Below are 15612 nucleotides of genomic sequence, written 5' to 3' on the forward strand. Positions count from 1 at the left end.
CATTGCACTCCTCTGACTCACCAGGCACATCTCTCTACTACAGCCCTCATCTCATTGCTATGCAGATATTATTTATGAGTATTGTAATGAACTCTATGTCACATCCAGAGAAAGTGTGACTTGTAGAGTCTAACAGTTCCTGCTTTGAATCTACAGTTGACCCTTGAAAACTGCAGCAGTTAGGGGTGACCACCCTCGGTGTAGTTGAAAATCTGAGCATATACAGTTGGCTCTCCGTATCTACAGTTCCTCCACATCTGTGGATTCAACCAACCTTGATGGTGCAGTATTGTAGTATTTACTACTGAAAAAAAATTGCATCCAAGTGGACCTGGGCAATTCAAACCCATGTTGTTCAAGGGTCAATTGTATTATTTTCTGCTTCCTGAGGCTTAGAGCAAGCTACTTAGACTGTCTTAATTTCAATTTTTTGATCTATAAAAGGTGGATAATATTGACCTGAAAGGGTCACTGGTGAATCCAAAGTGTTGAAGATCTAAAGTCCCTACACTAGTGATGGACAGGTGTCCATCATTCAGTGATGAAATTTTCATCTCAAGCTCTTGATCACATTGAGGACCTTATTCCTTCATTTATTCACTCTTTCTACCATCCTTGGTTTCTCTTGCTCCTGATTGATTCCTTTTCTCGCATTATAAAAAATAAACAAAGACAATTTGTAGAGCAAAATCTTGGTTATATAATTACCATTCTAATTCTCTCTTCTTTTCACATCCAGAATTCTCCAGTGATTGGTGTCCACTTGCTGGATTTATTTCTTCATAACGTTCATCCTTTAAGCCATGGAAATCTGGTTTCTAGTTCCATTAATCTATAAAACTTGCACTCTTGGAGGTCACTCACGGTTTTCTAATAATCAAATTCAGAAAGTTTTACTCTGTCTTATTTTTTCAAGTACCATTTAAACCATGTAACTATTTTTGTTTTCTTCGAACTCTCAACTCTATGATGCTCTTCTGTATTAATTTCCTTTCAAACCAGTTTTCTTCATTGTATTCTTGGATAATTATTTTAAATTCTCCTGTTCCATTACCGTGAGGACTTTCTAGTGTTTTGTGCTCAGAACTTGTACTCTTCTTTCTACAGCTTTTCCTTGGAAGGCTTATTTCTAACCATAATATCAACTCTGTATGGTTCCCATTCAATTCTACAATTATCTCTGAGACTTCTGGCCAATAGTCCAGCTAATCTCTTCAAAAGCGTAATGAACATTTCCAAAATACCTATCGACTCAACTCTTCTCTCCACAAACTGTTTTCCCTCCTGACTCCTTTACTTCTATCAACAGGCTAAAACTCTCCCACTCTCCCAAGATATCATGTTTAATTTTTCTCTCTTTCTTAACACTCAACAGAATAAATCATCTCTCATTGTTTTATTGCATATCTCCCACCTCTCCTGTAGGCATATTAACACATGCCTCATCACCTTGCATCTGATGAGGCTCCATGACTTCTTTCTGAATCTCACTGATTCAGCCTGTGCCCACTTCAAAGCAGCCTATACTCTTCTACCAGATTGATCATTCTAAAATGCAAATTTAATCACAGCCCTTAAACATACCAACAGACCTTGCAAAATCTAATTGCTTACAGAATTAAATACACCCTGGATAAGAAATTAATTATATTATTTTTATTATATTAATTGTAGCATTTAATATCATGCACATGTTTTAGAGCAAAGCATTCTATTATAAAATTCTGCTAATACTTAAATATCTACCATGCATATGTTGGCTAATTACTTTTACCCCTTCAAAGAGTATATTTATTTTAAAGTTCATTGTCTTGATTGTAAAATTATTTAAATCTTAAGACATTGATATCCAAATATTCCTGGTTTCTATGGTCATAGAGTCCTTTCTTAGACACCTAGTAGATTAAGAAAATGGAAATGGTATCTGCATTTATTCCTTTTATGTTGAGCTGTCCTCTTTGTGAACTTTTTAGGCATAATTATTCTAAATGGGGTTTTGAAATATTAATTACCAGACCTTACTGTGACCCTTTAAAATAGGTCATGTAAGAGCAGAAAACTGAGACCCTTACAAATGGGGGAAGGATTAGGAACAACACAGAAATTATAGGAAAAATCAGATATGAGGTTTAAATAGCAAAGACTGGCTCCTCATTGTTGAAATACAACCTTTGGTGACCCCAGTTAAAAGTACCTCCATGTGCCTTCTCTCATTATTTCAGTTATTAATACTTATCAGCAAATAGAACCAAAATGCCTTCTCTTTATGACACAGAAATGGAAACAGAAGATTAGTTTTCAGATTGCTAATACAGCATATTTCATGTAACTTAATACAACTAATTAGATCAACTTTAGTCAGTTATGATTTTTCATGTAAGTAGAGAAAATGTGTCCATTTAAGCTTAAACCTACTTAACCTTCTGTTTGGGGATTCAGTCTTGGGTGGGACAAGTGGAAGTCCTGAATACAGAAGCAGAACACATAACTGTGGGTCCCACATATTTAGGTAACTGCAGATACGTTTCTTTCATGCTGATCAAAAGAATTAAGAGCCATACCTTTATAAAGTTGAACTGTCCATAGAAATGGCACTTTCATTTAAATAAAGATTTCTCTTACTTGTAACTCAAGGGTTAGTTGATGTAGACACCGAGTGCATCCATTCTGAGAAGTAATATTTGCATCATCTTAATATATGGAAACAGAGAGCCCATGGCCTTTTGGGTGTCTGTTATCTCAAAGATGGATTTGACAAGCTGAAAGAACAGTTAAATTTTTTCCTTTGTTCTTGTTAACATCTTTTAGCCTGATACAGTTGCCTGAATTTTTACTTAATTGAGTACAAATTTTTTAAACTCAGTTTCTCAAACATGTGCAACTTGACACTCACTTTTGGTGACATATTTTATTTTGGTTTTATTGTGTGAATTCTCATCTTTATATTTCTCGTCCCCTGCTGCCAAGGCTAGGGTTGTTTTTTTGTTTGTCTGCAGTAAAATTCCCTCTGCCTGCCAAGTCTCCATAGTGTAGTCCCTAACACCAACTCTACAGGAACCAACCCTGAGAGTTAGGAGACCTAAATCCTAACTTCAATTCACTCCCTAATCACCAAAAGTCTTTGCATAAGCCATGAAGTGCTTTACATCTTAACTTATTTGTTATTAAAAGGAAAAGCATAATATTATGAGTGCTAAAACCTTGAGAAATAATTGAGATAGGAGGCTTTAAAGCAATTAATGATTTATCTTTGCCTGTCTGGAAACGTAATATGCTAATATTCCCACCGCCTGCTAGACAATACTAATACCTAACTAAAGACTTTGTACTCCTGGGCTTGTTCCTTAACTGTCTCTGACTCTTTATATCAGTGGTAAACTTTGGAGAAGCCTGTTGAAAATTATTATACCCAAGCCTCACACTTTGCAAATCAGAATTATTTAAACCACATACATTTACTATAATACTTAGAATGAGATTTCACCAGCCATGTTTCATATCCCTGCTCCTAAGTCCCTTTAAGTCATGTAATTTCTATTTCTATCCCTTCTAAACCCACACTCCCACATGCTGTTGATGCCTCTCAAATATTAATCAGTGTCTGACAAAACAGACATCTCTGCTTCCATCTGTATTTAAGTTGGTCAAAGAATGTTTCCTTCCAACAAAGGGAGGGACCATATAGAAGAGTCATCCCAAATTCCTTGGGCTCCAGACTCATAAGGCACCTGGGACTAAGTGTGATTGTGAGGGACACTACTGGGAGGAAGGTCACAAGAGCTCCAAAACCAGCTCCAGCACAGACCTAATGAGCTTTGGCAGCAGCTGCACTGGCAGTGTAGGGCCCTCAGATTCCCCTCAGGAGCTCTATGCTTTAGAATGTTAATTGCTTCCTCCATTTCCAATTCACAAGGGTGGGGCCTCCATGCTGCCCTGTGGAAGGCTCTTCTCCATCCTTCTCCCACCAACATCTTCATCAGAGCCTTAGGTCATTCTGAAAAGTCAGAGAAGCCAGCTTACTGAGCTTTTAGGATGTTCTCCTAGGACCCAAATCAAACTAGCCTCCAATCTAGGGAGCAGTGACTGGGGCTGCATCGAATTCTGGTGTAAATACCAATTCTCCCCTTTTGGCTCCAGGTGCCTTTATTTCTTCTCCTAGAGACAGAAGAGATGTGCTTCACCCATCTGATGTATGTGCACAACAGCCTCATGGGCTTTTGTGAGCACTGCCAGTACAATGGGCATCCTAGTTCATTTCTCATGGCCATATTTAAGCTCTGAAAATAGACATCAGCATCAAATAGACAGATTTTTAAAATCCAGATTTACAGAAAGGTGATAAAGGGCATGTTAGCAACTACTGAAAAAAAAAGAAAAACCAGAACACTTGAAACCCTTAACACAGAAGGGTGAAACTTCTACATCTTTTCAAACATTTTTTTAAGGTTTATTGATGTATAATTAACAAACCTGTAAACTAGTTGAAGTGCACAAAGTAATGATTTGATATATATATACTTGTGAAGTGATTCAAACTTATCTTTTAATTAAACTTTATATTTTAAAATCATTGTGGATTCACACACTGTTGTATTAAATAATACAGAAGTATTCTTGTACCGTTTTCCCAGTTTCCCCCAATGGTAACATCTTGCAATTTATAAATTTAGTTTTACATTTTACATTTAAGTCCATGGTCCATTTTAGGTTAATTTTTTTGATAAGCTGTAAGACCTATGGAGTTGCTTTTTTTTTTCCTTTACCTGTGGATGGATGGCCAATTGCTCCAGTACCATTTGTTGTAAAGTCTATCTTTCCTTCATTTAATTGCTCTGGATATTTATCAAAAATTAGCAGGGAATGTACATGTATTTATTTCTGGGTTCTCTATTATACTCCATTGATCTATGTATCTATTCCTTTGTCATTACCACATAGTCTTTATTACCATAGATGTATAATAAACGTTAAAATTGAATAGACTGATTCCCCCAACTTTATATTCCTTTTTTAAAGTTGCTTTGCTATTCTACCTACTTTGCCCTTCCATATAAATTTTAAAACAACCTTGTCTACATGTACAAAAAGAAAAAACTTGGGATTTTGATAGGAATTGTGTTAAACCTATACATAAATTGGTGGAGAATTGAAATCTTTACTGAGTTTTCTAATCTGTGAACATAGTAGCTCTCCATTTAAGTCATTTTTATTTATTTTATTAGCAATATATAATTTTAAGCATACAAATTCTGTACATTTTGTCAGATTTACATATAATTATTTTATTTTTGAGCTCTTATAATTGGTACTGTATTGTTTATTTCAATATCCACCTATTTGTTGCTAGTATACAATCCAATGGATTTTTGTATGTTTATCTTATATATCCTATAGCCTCAGTGAAGTCACTTATTTTAGGAGTTTTTCACAGATTTCTTGAGGGTGTCTATGTAGACAATCATGCTACCTGCAAATAGGGACAGTTTCATTTTATTTTTTCCAATCTAATGCCTTCATTTTCTTTCTTTATTTCATGGTTAGAGTGTCTAGCACTACGTTGATTTAAAGTGTTGAGAACAGCTATCACCACACTGTTCCTGATCTTAGGGGAAAATCATTCATTTATTATTTAGTATGGCGTTAGCTGTGGGGTTTTTGTAAATGCTGTTTGTCAAGTTGAGGAAATTCCCTTCTATTCCTATTTTTCGAGGATTTTTATTATGAATACATATTGAGTTTCATCAAATGCTTTTCTGCATCAGTTGATACGATCATGTAATTTTTCTTTCTTATTCTGTAAATATGTTCTATACACCGATTTATGTTCAAGTATTAAACCAGCCTTGCATTTCTGAAATAAATTCCGCTATGGGCATGCTATATATATATTTTTTTAGATATTGATGTATTCTATTTGCTGTTACATTTTTAAGAATGTTTACACCTATTTTCAAGAGGGATATTGATTTGTAGTTTTCTTTTATGTGTCATCTTTTTATGATTTTGATATCAGAATAATAATAGTTTCATAAAATGAATTTGGAAGTGTTCCTTTTTTCTAATTTTGGACAATATCAGGCAGAACTCGTGCTAATTCTTCTTTAAATGTCTGGTAGAACTTTCCAGCAAAAGCACATGGGCCTGGAGAGTGATTTGGGGGGAGTTTTTACGTCATGAATTCAATGTCCTTAATAATTATAAGATTAAAAGGAGGTGGGTGCCTCATTACAGCCAGGTGGTGAAAGGCTAAGTTCCCCACACAGTTCCCACTGACACCAAGGTGAGGAGAGGACTCACTACTGGCTAGCACAAATGATCTTGGCACCCTACTTGGCCATCTCTAACACTTCCCCAGTGGGAGCTCTAGGGGGCGCTGAGAAAGCCCCTTCCCTGAGACCCAGGAACAAAGGATGAGCCTAAGCCTGAGAACCAGAACCAAAGAAAAGAAACCTCTAACCCCATCAAAACTATGCAGGCTGGAAGCCAATGGAGTGACAACTGTAAAGTGCTGACAAAGCAAAGAAGAGCTATCAACCAGAATTTCAGAAAAAATTTCTTTCAAAGATCAAGGAGAAATAGGAGTTCATCAGACAAATAAAAAACAGAATTTTTTGCTAGAAGACACACCCGACAAAAAATGTTCATGGAAATTTGTCAGACAAAGAGAATATAATACCAGACTTAAATCTGGATACACACAAAGACATGAAAAGTGCTAAAGCGATAAAACCGAGATAAACATAAAACTCATTTTTAAGTTTTAACATACTAGAAGACAATGGAGATTCTAAAGCACAGTCCACTCAGTGTTATCTCACAAGAAGGAACCAGGAGCAGTATGTGGTATTCAGCCTCTACAGACCAGACCACAGACTCAGATCCAGGCTGGAGATCCAGTTTGCTACTAATTTAGTTTGCTTTTAATTTGGAGTGTTCCTGATCTAACAAGTAAGTCATACAAAAAATATTTTTAAAAATTAGGATGCAAATGGGAGAAAAGTAGTCATATAACATTTAATGGATATTGAAATTAAAAAAATAATGATGTAAGGAATTATTGTTAAATATTATTAAGTGTAATAATAGTATTTTAGTAATAAATTCAACAAGTCTATATCTTTTAGAGGTACATAATGAAACAGTGCTTCAGAATGATTGAAGGAAGAGAAAATGGTGGTGTTACAAATAAAACAAAATTGGCCATGATTTGCTCATTGTTGAGGCTGAGTGTTGTTATGTATGTATACGTGGAGATTCATTACCATTCCCTCTCTTTAGCAGATTTTTAAAATTTTTATATTGGAAAATGTTTTAATCCTATCAAGGGCTGATCACTTTAATATAAAAATAATGAGCAATCTCTTTATATATTAATGACATTAAATGAATTCCAAGGTATGTCGCAGAGTGAAAAAAAAGTAAGATATAAAGCAGATTGTATGACATACCACCAATTGTGTTAAAAGAGCTATATATACATGTGCACATACATAAACATACATACATTCTGTGTTTGCTTTGGAAGAAGACTGCAGTGGATGTGTGAAAAAGATTTATATTTTATAATGCAGCTTTTTGTACTGTTAGAAAATTTTGACAGCCCCAAGTAATTCAAAAGAAAGTAGTAAGTTTTAAAAATCACTTTTCAAAATCTTGGCTCTATCCACCACTAGCAGTGTTGCCTTAAGGACATTTTTTAACCTCTCTGTGCCTCGGGTGCCTCTTTTATAAAATAGGGTTAATAAAAATGTTTTCCCCAACAGGAAACGTACTAAATGAGTTTACATGTGAAAAGTGCTTCCAATCACTGCTTATAAGAACTCCAAACTCCTAACTGTACTCGTATTCTTCAAAAAAAGAAATAAGGAAACATCTAATGCTTAAGAGATTTGTAAGTTTCACCATGTAACTAACCCATTACCCAGGTAGGAGAGCCTGTTGAAAAGTTAGGATGCCTGCAGCTGGGAAACAATGTTGAAGTTTTTTGATTGTATATGAGATTTTTTGGTTGTATATGCTGTGATCCAGTGGCTGTCAACTTGGGGTGACTTTGCTTCTCCTCCCCACCCTCAAAGGGACATTTGGTTATCTAGTGGGTAGAAGCCAAGGATGCTACTAAACACCCGGCAATGGGTGGGACAATCCCCCACAACAAAGTATTAAACAGCCCAAAAGTCAATACCGCCAAGGTTGAGAAGCTGCTCTAATCTAGGACCAGCATATAATGTTTCTTCCAGAGGCCAAAGAACAGTTAGTACTGGGCTGCAAAGGCTAAACTTAAGAGTTAAAGGCATTTTTTACTATTACACCTGTCACATCAAAAATCATACAAATGCATCATTTTAAGATTAGGAAGCTACCCAAATCCTATATTTACTTTCATAGACATAAAGAAAATAGAAAGATAAATCATGGTGTTTTGATTAACAAAAAGACATAATCGTTCATCAATGTCCTAAGATTACACACATTAATTTAAGTATCGCGTCCATGGTGACTAATTGTCTTAAAGGCTTGTGGATATTAAGTGTTAACGTTCTATAATAGAAACAAGTCAACCTTCAAATCCCAAATGTCCCCCAAAGGCTTGCTTTACAGACAACCTTCAAGAATGCCTGTACGGTTATTAACTACTGAGTCTGATCTTTATTCTCAAGTATTTTTAAGTATCCAACTTAAAAAAAAAAACTAGTTTCTTCTTAATAGTTTTATTGTTTAGAATTTCTTCTTATTTCTTCCTGCATCAATAGCCCTCTCCTCTCTCCTATAGGCCTAAAATGTCTTTCATAAGCAGCTTCTAACTAGGAATGCCTGTAGCCTCCAGGAGGCACACAGGAATTTAATTGATTGGAACTGGCCGAGAAAATACTGCTCTGAAAAAAAAAGTTAGGCTATAAAATGAAAAAGAGAAAAACAGAATTTAACAGATAGACTTTGAGGTACACGATATTACGCATCTACATGTGTAATGCCCATTCTCAGCATTCCTTTCTCAGAATGAACACTTGGATGACTCTGAGTGAAGAAACCAAATAAGCAGTGAAGCTGAGTGAGGGTAAAGAAATCATGGGGTACGTAGTGGAGGAAAGTCACAAATACTGTGACCACAACACCAGTCACAGTAATGAGGATTTAGTGTCTTCACACATTCTGTTCCTTGATGTGTCCTGTGTGTATTGGTATTTTTGACTTGTTTTCTTCTTCCATTTCCTCGCCCCTCTGTTCTATGTAGAGTGTGTTCATGCTGGCACAGTTTTCACACTCGTCCACGAGTTACAGAATACCCAGGGAGGGTGTTCACATGCTAGACGAGGAATAGGGTCGATACAGGAATCTGGTCTTAGAGATGGGTAAGTCTTTGACACCAACAGAGACTCAGCTGATGCACTCGGGTTGTGCATTGTGGTAGACAAGAGTTTTATACAGGGGAGGAGCTGTTAAGGTGGGAAGAAGGAAATATGTTGATCTGGCATAGCCAATGAAATTGTAAGCAACATCTGTCATGATTTCTTTTTTCCCCCTGCACCTGAATCTTCCCTCTCTGTTTGGAATGTCCTCCCTCATCAGAGTCTAGAATGTTCTCAGCATCCTTTGCAGCAGGAACACGGGCTTGTGACCAAGATCTGTCACTCAGATGTTTTCATGCCAGAATTTGGCACAAGGACTAGTGATGCAAAGGAGGAACCACCCAGAATTAAGTGTGATGAGGCTGGTACTAGAGGCATTGGTGAGTCCAGTTTCCAGAATCAGCAGCAATAAGGTATCTGCAGCACACACTACACTGTTCAGACCCAGGAAAGACTGTGGGGTGGTATCCTCATGGAACCAGTTCTGCAGAATGATTTTTACTGTTTTACATAACACTGGTCAACTTGAGGCCTGATTTTCAGAGATTATGTGAGCTATTTATTTCCCCTTAATAAATGTGTTTTCTGCTTTAATTAGCCAAAGTTTGCATCTATTCCTTGCAGCTATGAATACGAGATGACAATGATATGTGGAAACTTGGTAAATACAGGAGTGATACAATGAGTGGGTTTTTTTTTTTCTTTTATCTACTTTTCTGTTTAAATACCATAAGAGAAGAAAGAAAAAAATAGGTTTCCTTTTTTGTTTGTTCATCCAATTTTTCTTTATAAAGCTTGGGCCCAGGCTTATAACCACTGGAAGGAGACCCTCAAAGAATGCCACAAGGATTAACCCTTGGAACTTCAAGGCACCACTCTCAGCTCACTGTCCTGCTATGACCTGAATGCCCCAACATGATAGCTTTGCCCTATAAAAGGATGACTCACCACAGACAATCAGGAAAAGTACTTCAAGCTATCTGTCAGCAATTGCTTCACTGGACAGTTTTTGACACCAACCTTTTGTCCCTGCCAAAGTCAATTTTCCTAGCTTAAGCATTTAGAGCTAATTGGAAAGATGTATTTGGTTTGCTTTTCTGTATACCTTCACTATCTGGAAAAATCTTTAGCACTTCCTGTCGTCAATCCCTTCAGTCTTTTTGTCCCACCCACCTGAAATCCAGAGGACAGTCTCTGAGATTTGGAGAGGCATGCCTTCCCTAAAATCATGAAAACATCGTTGGCTAGTTCTTTCCAGCCCTAAGGGCCTTGTGATTTTTTTCCTACAGGCATACCTCATTTTATTAAGCTTATCAGAGATTGCATTTTTCACAAATTCAAGTTTTGTGGCAACCCTGTGTCAAGCAAATCTATCAGCAACATTTTTCCAACATCATTTGCTCCCTTCATGTCTCTGCGTTTTGGTAACACCTGCAATATTTCAAACTTTTTCGTTACTATATTTGTTACGGTGATCTGTGATCAGTGACCTTTGATGTTATCACTGCAAAAAGATTATGACTCAAAAAAACAAAAAAGAAAATGAATATATGTATGTATATGCATGACTGGGACATTGTGCTGTACACCAGAAATTGATACATTGTAATTGATTGTACTTCAATAAGAATTATTTTTAATTTTTAAAAAAAGATTATGACTCACTGAAAGCTCTGATGATAGCATTTTTTAGCAATAAAGTATCTTTTAATTAAAGTATGTAATTTTTAGACATAATGCTATTAATAGCCTACAATATGGTATAAACTTAACTTTTATATCCACTGGAAAACCAAAAAATTCATGTGACTGGCTTTATTTCAATGTTCACTTTATTACGGAGGTCTGGACTAAACCCTCAATATCCCCAAGATATGCCTGTATCCATTTTTAAAAATGATTTATTTTTTGTCTCTTCTCAACAGAGCAGGGATCTTGCTTGTTCAGTGATATGTTCATAGGGCCGTAACAGTGCCTCATACACAGAAAGTATGCAAACATTCAAACTGTAAGCTGTTAGGGTGCATGTGACTATAAAGAGGTGGTATGAGGGAGCTTTGTGGTGATAGAACAGTTCTGTATCTTGACTGTGGTGGTTACACAACTGTGCACATGTGATAAAAATAGCACAGACCTATATATACCTACACACAGATGAGTGTGTATAAAACCAGTGAAATCTGAATAAGATCTGTGTATTGTACCAACGTCGCTTCCTGGCTTTGATGTTGTACTATAATTTCACAAGATGTTAGGGAAAACCAGGTGAAGGGTACACAGAAATTCTCTGTACATTTTTTTACAACTTCCTGTGAATCTACTGTGGAGACGGCTGGCACTCTCTGGAGTCACAACTGCCCCACCCCAGGGCTCTCTGTGTGCCTGGAGCCACTGACACCTTAACCCCTGCTCCCCACTGCAGGACCCTGCGCATACTTGCATTTCTGCAAGATATAAAACATCTTCTCTTGATGTGTGTTTACCCTAACAAAATGCATTGCCCCGTCCACAGTACCCTAGGCAGACAGGCCTCACACCCTGCCCTTATCACAGTCGTAAATCCTATCGTTCAGAGAAGTCCCTGATGGATCTTACAATCCATCAGGGACCCGTGCACAAACTGATCATACAGTCCCCTACTCCCTGTGTGCACAGATCCCTCCTCCCAGTAAAAGACCCTGCACGCCCATCCTCGACGCTCATGCAGGCTCCTCTCGCCTGTGTGGCCCGCTGTTGCCTAGGGCAGCACACATATTAAACTTTCCTAAACTCTTCTTGGTCTCTGGTAATTCTTTATGAGCCCACGTGTCATTGTCACTGTGCTGTGTGCCCACAACATCTATAATTATTTCAAAAAAATTTTTTTTAATTGTTGAAAGATTTAATTAACTAATTAAGCACAATTTGCAGCTACGTTTTTAAAAATACAGTTTTTAAAAGGAAGAAAATAATTAATCTTAAGAGTAGCTTTCATTGGATCTCGTAATGATGGGAGATTTATCTATTTTTATCACCACACAACATAGTGAACCACATGGGCAGTTAGGGAAGCTACTCTGGGATTTTCTAATACCGATAGTCTCTTTAGACAGCCTTTTAATCTTTTTTTTTTAATAACGTCTTTTTCCTTCTTTTTTTTTTCCCCCAGTATTTTAGCTTTGTTTTCTTTTGGGGGGGCAGTCATTAGGTTTATTTATTTACTTTTTTTCTTTTTTTAATGGAGGTACTGGGGATTGAATCCAGGACCTCGTGCACGCTAAGTACACATTCTACCACTGAGCTCTGCCCTCCTCGATAAGAAGACTTTTTAAACTGCTTTCCTGCCTTCTGCCACTGCAGTAGTCAACTTGTCTTGCTTGGCATTTGAAGTTCTTTGAAAGAACAGGTCTGACTTTGTGTCAGTATGCCTAAAGGAAATATTTTCTCCTTTTTGCCCCCGACCCGAGACGTTCCTGTGGGCAGGTAACGGCATGGTGTTCCCAATGCCAGCGGAAAGCCCGTGCCCATGACTAATTCTTTCCATTCCTAGAAGGCAGTTCAGCTTTTTAAATTGCACTTATTTATTACTTATTTTAATGCAAAAGAGTCTTCTTCCTTCTCCTTTATGCTCCCTTACCTGATAGCTCCTTGGTGATCATTTTGAAGATACTGTTGCCACCTCCAGCTGTGCAGAATGTCTCTGATAGCACTTCAGTGAGAAAGCTGTGCCAGAACTTGATCCTTTAAAAAAAAAGAACACACATTTTAACAAGACTAAAAAATGTTTAACAGCTTTGTAATTTCTTTTCACCCAGTTCTACGAGTTCCTTAAGCACAGGACCCCACGAGCTGTGTCTGTGTAACAGGAGTGCCTCCACAGCAAAGGCGCAGCTCCTCAGGCCTCCAGGGAAGCCCAGACGGGATGAAAGAGGCTTCTATGAACAACAGTTCTCCTTTTTCACTCTCTTTTCCTGATTTTTAGACCTCCAGGCTGTTTCATCTGTCTCCTCGTCACCTGTCTGAAAATGAATCTCCTTCTAAGTACATTCTGAGTTGGAACCGTAGGGAGCTTTTACCTTGAAGAATTTCTGGAACACAGAAAATTTAGCTTAACAGGCATCAAAGATGAGAGGACAGACAGCCATTTCCTTGGGTAGGGGCGGGGACGGATGCAGTCTGAGAGGTGCATGTGGCTGGAATGGGGGGCGGTCTTTGCAAATGTGTGAAACATAGGAAGGTGTGCCCAAGGCTTAGAGACTCTGTGAGCCCAAAGGGTGCAAAAGTTTTCTTAATGAGTATCTGTTTCTGTTTTACTCCACTTGTGTTTCTCCCCTGCCTTATTTCTCGTCTCAGAATTTCGCAGTCCTGACGTATTCCTTTTTCTCCACAGCACGAAAACTGAGGTCCAGAGAAGAAAAAGGACAGCATGGCACAAGGAATGTATGAGAGCACAGGCAGGAGTCCCCACATGCTCCACCTCCCATCTGCTCTTTCCTACACAACCCTGGAGCTAAGTACACGGCTCCCTACTTACACAAGTTGGAGGGACTGACATGGGGACCCACCACCCAGCACTCAGACATGTGGCATCCCGACCCAGGAGCAGCCTCCACTCACGATGTCAGATGCGGAAGCAGCATTCCTCTCCTGTCTACTTTTGCTGTCCCACTTCCTTCCTACCCTCCCATCAACTCCTTCTCCTCTTTGAAAGTCAAAATTGCATTTTATATATCAACCTAGTGTTTAGACAAATGATTCTAGTATATATATTTGATTTTTGTTTTTAGATAGAATAAAAGGATTTCTCTAATTAGTCTTCCATAGAAAGGGTTGCATAAGCCTGAAGAAATATACTCTCTGCACATTAATGTAAATGATCAAAGTGAGCTATTGGAAACCTAGATGCAATATTCTTACATATAAACTGAGGACAAATGATACTGCATATCAAGAAAAAGGATAAGAAAAGTATTCTAAATGATCAAATAAACAAGGCCAACATGACACCAAAACTGTGCAAATACAAATGAAGTCAGGTCAGTGGCCTTAGATATGTCATTTCCACCACACTTGGAAACAGTGAGCCTGTGGAGTTACAAGGTGGGATGCACTAAATTAAAATAGCATTGGAGGACTGTATTGTAAGAGAGGTAAATGCAAGATTTTTTTAAAAAAAAGAAACAGCTACTCAGCTGCTTGGAAGATACCACCTTAATCAAGTAATGAGCATAAACATCATTAGTAAAAGGACACGTTTAAATCGTATGACATCAGATAGAACGGAGAACTCCGCACAATGATACTCTAGCCAAGATGCATAACCTGAAACTAATCACAAGGAAATCACAGAAAAATTCAAATTGAGAATATGTAAAATAACTTGCAGTCTTCAGAAGTTTCAAGGTCACAATGTGAAAGAAAGACTGAAGATCTTTTCTAGGCTGAAGACTAAAGAGACAATGAAAACTAAATGCAACACATGTGACTCTAGACTAGATCCTGTAGCTCAAATGCCACTAATGGGATCATTAGCAAAATTTAAATGAGGTCTGAAAATCAGATGGTAGTGATGTAGCAATGTTAATTTTTCTGATTGCGGTTATTGTATGGTGCTTACACAGGAGACTCTCTTTACTATTCAGGGGTGATTGGGCATTATATTAGCAATTGCTCTCAAATGGTTCAGGGAAAAAACATTTTCTGTGCACTTGAAGCTCTTTTAGCATTTCCTATAATTTGGATTTGCTGATTTAATCTTTTGGTGCCATTTTATGTATTCCTTTGTCCTTTATATTTCTAATAAAATTGCAGTTGGTTTTTTTCCAGATTTTAAAGTATCCATATCAAAAGAACCTGCTGTCTTCTAGGCAGAGGATTGAGTTATGATGGAGTCACTATTGCCTGGGCATACGTGAATTTTATCATCAGAAAGATTGGCCATGCAGCATTATTTACAATTGCCAAGATATGAAAGAAACCTGTGTACATCAACAGATATAGATATATATATACACACACATACTATACATACACACACACACACACACACACAATGGGATGCTACTCAGCCACAAGAAAAGAATGAAATTTTGCCATTTGCAGCAACATGGATGGACTTGGAGGGCATTATGCTAAGTGAAATCAGTCAGAGAGAGAAAGAAAAATATTGTATGGTATCACTTAATATGTGGAATCTAAAAAATACAACAAAATAGTGAATAAAACAAAAAAAGAAGCAGACACAGATAAAGAGAACAAACTAATGGTTACCAGCGGGGAGAACAAA

Source organism: Vicugna pacos, chromosome 7 (assembly GCF_048564905.1).
Source record: "Vicugna pacos chromosome 7, VicPac4, whole genome shotgun sequence".
NCBI lineage: Eukaryota > Metazoa > Chordata > Mammalia > Artiodactyla > Camelidae > Vicugna > Vicugna pacos.